The sequence below is a fragment of the Mytilus californianus genome, unplaced genomic scaffold (genome assembly GCF_021869535.1).
Source record: "Mytilus californianus isolate M0D057914Y unplaced genomic scaffold, xbMytCali1.0.p SCAF_2, whole genome shotgun sequence".
Classification (NCBI taxonomy): domain Eukaryota; kingdom Metazoa; phylum Mollusca; class Bivalvia; order Mytilida; family Mytilidae; genus Mytilus; species Mytilus californianus.
Genome location: NW_026262668.1, coordinates 99772978 through 99785554, shown reverse-complemented (window position 1 = coordinate 99785554; position 12577 = coordinate 99772978). Strand labels below are relative to the sequence as shown.

General features: G+C 31.4%; 1 protein-coding gene and 2 long non-coding RNA genes across 4 annotated transcripts in view; all 3 read left to right on the top strand.

Annotated features, from left to right (window-relative positions):
- LOC127730564 (uncharacterized) overlaps window positions 1–1958 on the top strand; it is a 41622-nt gene extending 39664 nt beyond the window's left edge. The window contains exons 2-3 of the long non-coding RNA XR_007995155.1: window positions 391–1009; window positions 1304–1958. This is a non-coding gene — a long non-coding RNA (uncharacterized LOC127730564). The remainder of the gene's footprint in view (window positions 1–390; window positions 1010–1303) is intronic.
- The window catches only part of LOC127730543 (DNA mismatch repair protein Mlh1-like), a 176397-nt gene that overhangs the window by 78859 nt on the left and 84961 nt on the right, over window positions 1–12577 (top strand). The window lies entirely within an intron of this gene.
- The window catches only part of LOC127730568 (uncharacterized), a 37567-nt gene continuing 33522 nt past the window's right edge, over window positions 8533–12577 (top strand). The window contains exon 1 of the long non-coding RNA XR_007995160.1: window positions 8533–8717. This is a non-coding gene — a long non-coding RNA (uncharacterized LOC127730568). The remainder of the gene's footprint in view (window positions 8718–12577) is intronic.

The following is a 12577-nucleotide window of genomic DNA, read 5'->3' as shown; positions in this document are numbered from 1 at the left end:
ATAAGCAATAGGTCTACTATATTTGGTGTATGTGATGATTGTAAGGTGTTCATGTCCAACTGGCAGGTATCATCTAACCTTGACCTCATTTTCATGGTTCTGTGGTAAAAGTTAAGTTTTTGTGTTTTGGTCTGTTTTTCTAATACTGTATGCAATTGGTCAACTATATTTTGTGTATGAAAATATTTTAGGATGTACATGTCAGTCTGGCAGATTTTATTTGACCTTGACCTCATTTTCATGGTTCATTGCTCAATGTTAAGTCTTTGTGTTTTGGTCTGTTTTTCTAATACTGTATGCATTAGGTCAACTATATTTGGTGTATGGGAATAATTTATGATGTACATGTCAGTCTGGTAGGTTTTCTTTGACCTTGACCTCATTTTCAAGGTTCATTGGTCAGTGTTAAGTTTTTGTCGAGCCTGCGACTTTTGTCGCAGAAAGCTCGACATGGGGATAGTGATCCGGCGGCGGCGGCATTAGCTTACTTCTTAAAAGCTTTATATTTTAGAAGGTGGAAGGTCTGGATGCTTCATACTTTGTATATGGATGCCTCATGTTATGAAGTTTCCGCCAGTCACATGTCCAATGTCCTTGACCTCATTTTCATGGTTCAGTGACTACTTGAAAAAAAAGTTAAGATTTTTTGTAATGTTAAATTCTCTCTTATCATAAGTAATAGGATAACTATATTTGGTATGTGCGTACCTTGCAAGGTCCTCATGCTCGTCAGACAGTTTTCACTTGACCTCGACCTCATTTCATGGACCAGTGAACAAGGTTAAGTTTTGGTGGTCAAGTCCATATCTCAGATACTATAAGCAATAGGTCTAGTATATTCGGTGTTTGGAAGGACTGTAAGGTGTACATGTCCAACTGACAGGTGTCATCTGACCTTGACCTCATCTTCATGGTTCAGTGGTTATAGTTAAGTTTTTGTGTTTTGGTCTGTTTTTCTTATACTGTATGCAATAGGTCTTCTATATTTGGTGTATGGAATGATTGTAAGGTGTACATGTCTAGTGGGCAGGTGTCATCTGACTTTAACCTCATTTTCATGGTTCAGTGGTTATAGTTAAGTTTTTGTGTTTTGGTCTATTTTTCTTATACTGTATGCAATAGGTCTTCTATATTTGGTGTATGGAATGATTGTAAGGTGTACATGTCTAGTGGGCAGGTGTCATCTGACCTTAACCTCATTTTCATGGTTCAGTGGTTATAGTTAAGTTTTTGTGTTTTGGTCTGTTTTTCTTATACTGTATGCAATAGGTCTTCTATATTTGGTGTATGGAATGATTGCAAGGTGTACATGTCTAGCGGGCAGGTGTCATCTGACCTTAACATCATTTTCATGGTTCAGTGGTTATAGTTAAGTTTTTGTGTTTTGGTCTGTTTTTCTTATACTGTATGCAATAGGTCTTCTATATTTGGTGTATGGAATGATTGTAAGTTGTACATGTCTAGCGGGCAGGTATCATCTGACCTTGACCTCATTTTCATGGTTCAGTGGTCAAAGTTAAGATTTTGAGTTTTGGTCTTTTTTTCTAATACTATATGCAATAGTTCAAATATATTTGGTGTATGGAAATATTTTATGATCTATTTGTCAGTCACGCAAGTTTTATTTGACCTTGACCTCATTTTCAAGGTTCATTGCTCAGTGTTAAGTTTTTGTGTTTTGGTCTGTTTTTCTTAAACTATAAGCAATAGGTCAACTGTATTTGTTGTATGGAAGAATTGTCAGCTGTACATGCCTGCCTAGCATGGTTCATCTGACCTTGACCTCATTTTCATGGTTCATTGGTCAATATTTAGTTTACTTGGTTAATGTTAAATTTATGTGACAGTTGTAATAAAGCTTTATATTTAGGACTATCAACATAATATCAATGATTAGTAAAGAAGGCGAGACATTTCAGTGTGTGCACTCTTGTTGTGTTTTGGTCTGTTTTTCTTCAACTTTAAACAATAGCTCAACTATATTTGATGTATGGAATAATTGTAAGGCGCATATGTCTGTTTGGCAGGTATCATCTGACCTTCACCTCATTTTCATGGTTCATTGGTCAATGTTCAGTTTTCCTGGTTAACTTTGTTTCTTAGATACTATAAGCAATAGATCAACTATATTTGATGCATGGAATGATTATATTAAAGGTGTACATGTATTTCAGGCTTGATTTATCTGACCTTGGACCTCATTTTCTTGGATCATAAATGTTATTGTGGTACTTGTAGTAAAACTTTATATTTAGGATTATCAACATAAAATCAATGGTCAATATAGTAGGCAAGATATTTCAGCATGTGCACTCTTGTTTTTGTATGAGAATTATATGGAGGTAAAATGAACACTTAAATCTTTGAACATTGTTTTTATTGGTATAAATATTGATTTTGTTATCAGTAAATTAAAACTATACTAAATATTACACATATGTACTTTCACAGTACTACAATCTGTCGATATCTATATTTTGGCATTGCACAAGGTCATATTTTTCTCTAACTTTTAATGACGTCTTTACACTAAATCCATTGGATGTTGGATGTTTACTGATTGATATTTTAGTCTAAGATACATGATTTTTTTTACTAGTTGTTATTTTATTTGAACTAGCTGTCAGTAACTGTGAGTACTCTCAGATCTGTACTTAGTGTCTTTCTTGTTGTTAGGGATGAGGGATGGATATATACCCTGCCATGTCCTGTCTGTGTTTTGTTTGATGTTTTTCTTTGTTTCGATTTGATGAGTTCAGTCTTTTTTAACTGATTTTTATAATTTGTTTTTTATGTTGTGCTGTTACACCACTGTCCCAGGTTAGGGTGAGGGTTGAGGGCTAACAAACAGTTTTAACCCTGCCACATTCTTTATGTGCCTGTCTCAAGTCAGGAGCCTGTAGTTCAGTGGTTGTCGTTGGTTGACATTTGTCATATTTGTTTTTCGTAAATTGTTTTGTTATAAATTAGGCCGTTAGTTTTCTCAATTGAATTGTTTCATATTTTTTTAAGTGAAAATAACCCACTATATGGTATTTGGTCCTGCATCTTAAGTCATGGTTCATTGACTTTTATAGCTGACTATACGGTATGGGTTTTTCACATTGTTGAAGGCCGTATGGTTGCCTATAACTGCTTACATCGACTTTATTTGAACTTTGGTGGATAGTTGTCTCGTTGGCAATCATACCACATCTCCATATTTTTATACTTCATCAATGAATATCATCATCGGAAGTCTGACTTTCATCGATCCAAACTAATTTTTCATGATAACTTAAAAGTTAAAAGTCGTACAATTAAGACTTTTTAAAGATTAGATGGGTAAAATCCAGTCTGAAGTTATACATATACAGTTCATAGTGCGTTTGCTTGTATACGATGTATTCTCTAGACATGCCAGTATCAATATAGTAAAACCTACACGGGGATCTTTCCATGTCTTGATTTTGACAACAGTTGTTATATTTCGTTGGACACTTAAATTTGTGAATAAAGCCATCCACGAAAACCACAAAAATTGGTACCCCACGAATAAAAGTACTTTCACAGTAGTTTACATGTTTAAATATTGCCATTTGGATTATTATATGCATTATACTATCAAAATTACAAAAAGGTGAGACATTGTATCAACAGTTTATTAACAAATATAAGCATCTGCATATATACATATATTATTTACCATATGGTATCAAGCTAGGAGAACGTACTGGTATTTTATGTTTTTATTCAACTTACAAAAGTACAGATTTATACAAAATATAAAGAAATTAAAAAAAGGGTATTAATGAAAAATACAATTGAATTCATCAGAATGTCAATAGACATCAATGAGATGTACATGTAGGATAATAATGATCATCAATGCTATACAAGTTATCAATCAATCCCAGTTTATATAACATTATCATAAATGTTGAAATTCCTATACATATTCAGTTTAAAAAACAATTGCAAATAGTTTGCATAAACTTGCCCATTATAAGGTCTATTCCGGGATGTGTATGTGATATTGTTTTTAATTATGTCAACACTATATACATGTATCCACTTTTTACTATTCTGTAGATAATGGACTTAATTTTTCATCACTGCATGAATTAAGTTCATACAGGTGTAAAATATTGCATTTTTTTCTAAGATGTAAAAGCAAATTTATTCTGCCATAAAAGTAAAGCCTGTAGCTATAATATGATTTAAGAAAACCTCACATGAACAGGATTAGACACATGACTTTGCTAAATTTAAGTTTTGACCACATTTTGGCTTTGTATAATAATTCAAATCTGATATTTTCACAATTTAGATTTGATATTTTCACAATTTAGATTTGATATTTTCACATCTCCACTAAATGATTTTGAAATAAGTATTGCCAAATAAACAACTTTTGCATTGTAAATGGAATTTACTGAAAACTTTTGTGCAATTTCACAATTCCAATTGTTTCATCTACTTCTTGAAAAAATGTACAAACAACTACAATTTTCATACTGGATGGAGAAATTAGTATAGTTAGTACTATTATTTGGCCCCTGAAATTTCAAAAATAGTTATATTATTAAAGCCTTTCAAGCTTATTATGTTGATCTTATTGATAAACAAACATTTAAGTTAATATAATCTGGACTATGCAGTGCAGAAAGATCACTTCTGACGTCAGTATGATGTCATAAACATGCTGAAATTGACATATGTTGCCTAAAATTGCCATTTAACTCATAATTTAGGACAAAATAGATATGAGCCAAGGCTTTATCGAAAAAAGATATTTTACAACATTAACACCTTTGTGAAATACATCTGGTGGCCAAATATCTTTTTGGTAAAGCATTTTCGCATATCTAAATGTTAATAACATTATCTCAAAATAAAAATTAAATATAGTTTTACACTAATATTAGTCTTAATCATAATACATTTTGTATTCTTTGAAAAATATATGAAAACTAAATGATGATATCAAAAGCATAATTACTGGATGTTAAGATACCAACAATCAATCAATCAAAAGCATAATTATGAATATGAACATTGTTATAGTTTTGAATTATGTAGATTGAAAAAAAGATGTCACCCCACCTTTACTTAGTGTCAGTCACATTAACATCATAGTAGATGGAGGTTCACCAGTACAAAAGTATTCTCATTTGCAAAATCATTAATGAATAATTATCATTACGGTTTCATTAGTATTTTATAGGATCATAAGTTTTATACAGACGTTTGATTGGACTCATTTGTCATACAAAAACTATTTTCATCTGTATAGGACAACTCATTAAAAGACACATAAATATCCAACTACTATATATATATATATATATATATATATATAAAGACAAAGAAATTTTGTTTGTTAAGTTAGTTTATTGTTTGTACATCTATTAAATTATAAATTTATTATGAATGAAAATACATAGTGAATAACATCAAAATTTTATTCACATGTGTCTATAACAATGTGATCACTGACACACTCCTCCAACTCAAACTTTCATTTTTGCAACAAGATGTCATGGAAGACAAATCTGGTCTGCAATGATTTTTTTTTCGAACAATTATTTACTAGCTGTTTACATAACTTTCTCCTTAGATGAACCAAATTTGAATATATGGAGATTGTTTTGGTGAGACCTTGTCATCTAAGACCTTTATCTTATGTTCACATTCCAGAGGTCTGAACAAGTTTAAAATAAAAACAAAAGAAATGCAGTATGATTGCCAATGAGACAGTTATTTATTAGAGACCAAAGGATGTGGGTGTAAGCAACTATAGGTTACCATACAGCTTTCAAAAATGAGCAAAACCCATACTGTATTGTCCCAAAGGTCAGGGCAAGTTTAGTTTTCTGGATAGGGTCTGTTCATCAGCAACAACATGTGACAAATTAATAATACATTTTGTATATCATATACAGTAAAAGACTCATTGCAAGTGGGCATTCAAGGGGATGTATAATATGCAGTCAGAAGATTTAAAAAATTTAAATTCATTGCCTTGTATTGGGAAAGTGCCACTCTCTTTGCCTGTTAAAGTACCCCTGTGATAACCTATGAGGGGTCTGTCAGTGACGTATTAAAAAGGCAAAATATCTACTTCTATCCAACACATCTACTTTCTTTTTGTTCCTTGACCTGGAATAATATTACATGAAAGATATTCATGTGAAACAGAAAACAGAACCATGGATAACCGAGGAGATTTTAGACAATATTCATCAGAGACTCTTACCACTAGCAACTTTTAAAAAATCTGAAAAAAATGAAGACTATAAATCATATTGTAAATTACATAATTTAGTGCAAAATCAATGTAAGACAGCAGCAAAAGCTGATTATTTTAACGACAGCATTGACGAAAACAAAGGATATCAACAAAACACTAAATCTGATTGCACTGTCATTCTTAACATTGAAGGAGAGAATTGTTTTGATAATGTTAAAATAGCCAACCAGTTTAATAACTTTTTTACCACCATTGCTGCAAAGTTGGTTGAAAAACTACCGAATCCTAAAAAGATTTTTCTATTTAATATTGTGATAAAATTTTATGACATAAGAAAAACAAATGAAAATGTATTAAAGTTAAAACATATTTCTGAAGATTTTGTATTTAAAGAGTTGTGTAATCTAAACATTACAAAAAGCACAGGTTTAGATGGTATACCAGCCAAGTTTTTAAAAGACTCAGCTCCTATTATTAATATTCCTATTACTTTTTTAATAAATATGTCTATATCAGAAGCAACTGTGCCTGATGATTTAAAGCTTGCTAAAGTAAAAACCTCTTTTCAAGAAAGGGGATCGATTTAGAAACTTATTTTCTACCTATAGCTGTCTCATACATTTAACAGATCATATAAAATCAAAAACTGCCAAATATAAATAAGAACATGTGGTATGAGTGCCAATGAGTCAACTATCCATCCATGTCACAATGTGTAAAAAGTAGACAATTATAGGTCAAAGTACAGCCTTCAACACGGAGTCTTGGCTCACACCAAACAGCAAACTATAATGGGCCCCAAAAAGACTAGTGTAAAAAAATTCAAACAGGAAAACCAACTGTCTAATCTATATAAAAAACGAGAAACACTTATGAACCACACCAACAAATGACAACCACTGAACAACAGGCTCATGTCTTTTTACTGGCATGGTTTTACTCGATCTACTTAAGGCATTTGATTCGGTTGATCACAAAGTATTATGTGATCAGCTTAATGTGATAGGAGTTAGATCTGTAGAATGGTTTTACTCATATTTGAAAAACAGGAAACAAATTGTTAATATTAACAAAACAAAGTCTGAAGTGTTTGATGTAACTTGCGGTGTACCCCAAGGTAGTATACTGGGACCGCTTTTGTTTTTAATATATGTGAATGATTTAAAAGTTAGCATTGATCCTGATTGTAAGGTTTTATTATTTGCTGATGATACAGCTATTCTTTTTTCACATTCAGATCCAAAAATAATTTCTAGAAGGCTATCACTTATGTTAAAATTATGTAAAGATTGGCTTGTTGATAATAAATTGTCTCTTCATTTAGGAAAGACTGAAAGCATTTTATTTGGACCAAAGAGAAAACTTCAAAATGTTAATGAAATTGATTTTTCTATTGAATGTGATAATATTAAAAATGAGAGTAAATCAAATGTGAAATATTAAGGTATCATTTTGGACAAATTTTTATCTGGTGAACAAGTTGTTGATAATATAATATAGAAGGCTAATCAGCGACTTAAATTTTTATATAGATATAAAGAATGTTTGTCTCAACAATCTAGAAAAACATTGTGTACTGCATTAATACAATGCCATCGTGATTATGCATGTGCCTGTTGGTATGAAGGCTTATCCAAGAAACTTAAAGACAAGCCTTAGGTTATTCAAAATAAAGTTATACAGTTTATACTATATCTTCATCAGAGAAAACCAATCCCTGTAAATGAATTTGAAAAATTCGGATTATTGAATGTTTGTAACAGAGTGAAACAATTTCGTCTGAATCATGTATTTAATGTTTTTCACAACAAATGTACAGAATACTTAAAAAATGATTTTTCAAGAACTTCCTCGAATAGGAATACTAGAACAACTGCTTACAATTTTTATGTTCCAAATGTCAAAGGTGTAGAATCTTCTTCCTGTTTTAGTGGTATTAAAAACTGGAATGCTTTGCCAGATTATGTAAAAGGTATTCATGTGAATTCAAAAATAAAATTTAAGTATGAAGTAAAAAAACACCTAATGAGTAAACTCAGGTCAATGTCATGCAGATTTTATATTTTATTAGATTACTTTTTATGCGAATGTTTTAAGCTGTGATTCATGGATACTATTTATTGCTGTAAAACTGAATGATAAATTATTTATTTTATTATCAAGACTATAAGGACCCTGGGTCATCCTTGGGTTAATGCATGAAAGCCCTGACCTCAATATTGGAATTTGTTTTTTTGTCTAGCCTTGACGGAGTCATTAAGTGAGACATAGGTATGCTGTTTGCAGCGGCAGCAACAATGTATTATTTTGTGATTAGGTCTAGTTTATGATGAACCACTAGTTGTAGGTCAATGATATTTGGTATGCAGTTGCATAAGCATTGGCATATCTCATTTCCATGGAGATTATTTGGCTCCACTCCCTCAGTCATGGTCTATTGACTTTGAAACTTTTGCTTAGTTTACATGTATTAGTTTGTGATTAGGTCAGTTCAAGGGGAACAATTAGTGGAAGGCCAATTTTAATTGGTATTCAGTTGTATAAGTATTAGCACATCTCATTTCCATGGAGAATACTTGGCCCTGTTCCCTCAGTCATGGTCTAATGACTTTGAAACTTTTGCTTAGAAAAAATGAGGGTTTATCATTTCAACATGTCAGACGCCAAATGACTAGTGTGGCAAATGGGATTAAGAGCCAAATTATCTGGAATCATACTGATCATATGATAATGCATCTGTTTGGCAGAATTTGCATGTTTAAGATATTTCATAAAAGCAGAACCAATGCAATTTTTGCTGAGAACAATGTTTACAATGTTTAAATATTTATTGTCCCCTGCATGTTGCCCCACGGAGGATATGGTTATAGTCTCCTTCTATCTGTCCATCTGTGTTCATCCATCCGCCCTTCCCTTCTGTCACAAACACATCAATTCTTAGAGAACATTTGACTAAAAGCTACATACTCGTTAGGACTATTTGTTGTCATATTCTCTTCACCATGCTATATTGCCTGATTTGACAATTTTTATGGGACTTTGACTTTTTTTTTTAGTATTGTGACAAAACACCTTGTGGATACAACTCCTCTGAGACAATATGACAGAAAGCTCTCATACATTGTACTTTTTTGGCCATCATGTAAAGTTAAACAATATTATACCGTCATTTTTAATTGAGCAATTTTGTTTATTATTAACTGCAATTTCGTACACAATTAGATACATCTTTGCATCATAGTACGTAGTATGAATATTTGTGACATCACAGAATTCAGAATACTCAAATGTCGGGAGAATGTCACATTCAAAATGCATACAAAATGCATGCAAATAAACACAAATTCATTTCTGCTTGAAAGATTTCCTATCTAAATTTAATCTGTATAATCTTAACTTTATCTATTCAGTTGAATCCTTAAAATTGTCAAATTAGTTTCTCTCAGTATTATAGATATACCTGTAGACAGAGTTTCCCATAGAAGCCAATCAAAATGGTATACCGGTAGTATTGCTAGAAAAGTGTTGTCCTCATTTTGTAGAGAGAAAACATGTACATTGACAATATCTTTACAAACATATATGACATTGTTTTATTTTACCAGCCTACTACATATTGTAATTGATTATTCCCTACACTGGGAAGAAGATTGAGTATAGTGTTTTACCCTTCAGTCTGTCTGTCATCTTGGTTCCTGATGATATATCAAATACCTTATGTCAAATTATCCTCTTACTTGGATAGATTGTCACATGTAATGAGCAGATTTCTCCAGGACCTTACATGGGATTGGAACCAAAGTTAGATATATGGTTATATATTAGGAGTGAGGGAGAGAGATCTGGATTGGTTTTTCTAGCTTGATACATCCAAGGTCAAGATCACAATTACTAGAAATGGACTGAAATTGTGAATATTAGGGACATTACTATGGCATGGGATATTGTGATCTTGCTTTCTATGGTTATTTATTTTTTACAAAAATTTTACACTCATTGACTTAATTTACTATCCACAGAAACCATTATAAATTACTGTGGATTAACTTTGTGGTTATCCATTTTTAGTGATTAAGGAAAAGTTGAATTTTCAAGGCTATTTGATTACTTATTTTTTACAAATTCTGCATACAAATCTATCATTCTTTGAAGACTTGATTTTGTGGTTAACCTATACCTATGAAATACATGAACATTAGAACCACACACATAATAATGAAACCACAGTATCATGTCTTAATGTGGCATCTAAGTACCTCAGGCAGTAAATTTTCATTGTATTTATCATGAGGATGGTGTTTATACAGTCTAGGGTTAAAGTTTTTTTGAGACATCGATAACTTTGTCAAATCTTCATTGAATTTTGTGAAACTTGGAGAGAAGCTTTTTAATGGTCAAAAGACAATCCCAGAGCACAATTGTGAAGTTATTTTTTTAATTTTTTTTTTTTTTTTTTTTTTATATCTGATAATGGAATGAGTTTTTTTTAACAGTTATGATTTAGATACCATCTTGGGTTTAAGTTTTTTAGACATCATTAACTTTGTCTGACCTTCGTAGAATTAATTGAACTTGGATTGACACTTCTTTATTATTACATGTATTATGTGAAAGTGTATGAAGCAAAATTTTGAAAATTTATTTTATTCATTTTCCCTCTTTTGCTGATAGATGGACTTATTTTTCTTGCAGTTAACATTAACATACATTCTTGGGTTAAACCTTTTAAGACATTAATAGCTTTTGCAAACTTTCATGGAATTTTACAAAACTGTGATAGTAGGTTCTTCAAGATCAATAAATAGCATCTTAAGGAAATGTCTGAAATTGTTTTGTTGCTTTTTTGTATTATAAATGAACTCTTTATGGAATATATATTTTCCAGTTGGAACAGTAAGTGCATGTATGCAGTGACATCTCAGATTTCCAAGAATGTAACATGAGGGTACCCAAATTGCACCTATTTTGACAGTTTTTGCTCAGGGGGTTCACGCTTATATATTGGCGAGTTTTGGAAGTGTCTATGGGCCACTCGATATCCTTGGAATCACGATTCTCGGAATGTCTCGAATATTTTCCATCATTTATAAAGGTACCGGTAGTTATTTATGTCTTTGATACGGTCCCTCTATGAATAGGCTACAACGTGACATTGTATATTTCAACAATCCGGCAAACGGTTCATTTGTAGATTTGAAAGTAAAACAATAAAGACGGTTGCATTCTAAAAATCATTTATATGTTAGAACCTATTTGCCTTTTGACAAAACATATATGTTTTTAATAATGTGAATGTTTATTAAATATCAAGTATAATGATAAAGCAATTATATAATTCATGCTTTCAATCATGGCATGAGAAAATGTCGGAAAAAATTAAGAAAATTAAGAAAACGATATTTCTGTTAAAAATATTTATCTAAGGTTGGAAACACAGTGGTCAGAAAGCAGAAAGATAATCAAACAAAAGGATTTTTCTGTAAAAAAATATCTTATTTCATTAATAGATACTACCACACTAAGAGAATATTCATTGTTAAGGTAAAACTGAGACTGAATTTATTCCTAATAATTATAGAATATAATTAAAATTGTAATGTATACGTGCATTATGTCTCACAGGTTTGATCAATCATTACATTTATGAAAATTATATGTAAAGTATGAGCACCATTGAGCAGGGATGCGTACCCAAAGTAAGCTAAATATCTAAATTTTAAACGGTCATGAATGAAAAAATACTTGTGTGGTTTCAATTCACAAGGATTTTAAATCCTTGCATCTTACAAAATACGTAATTAATATTTTACAATAATGATAACAAAATTTAATTACTATCATAATGTTAATTACTTTTTTTCTTTTTTTTTCCTTTTATTAGTTCAACCTTATAGCATCTAAATATTTGTACTATGGTACAGTTTTGAAAATTGTATTCATTGTGTTGGTCAGCTATCCTACACGTCTTGATTTATTCACATTTTACATCACACTGTTCACACGCACACTATCAGTTTGCGTTCACAAAAATTCCGGATAAAATGTCAATGAATCCGGAGTCAAAACACTTGAGGTAGGTAGTTTGGCATTCAACTATTAGATTAATATATGTGTTGACGCAAATGCGTATTCTTATCCAGAGTATCAGTGCTTATGCTTTCTATTTACTATTTCTTGGGCAATATTACCACTTTCATGCATAAATATTAATTTCACTTGCGAATGCGAATTTTCGCTTTTCTTATCTAAATTCAGGACACAGCAATAAGAGCTTGCCATGTGACTTTCAAGCACGGTCATCATTGCATACGGTATTCTGACCTCTAGCTATTTCTCTTTCGTTTT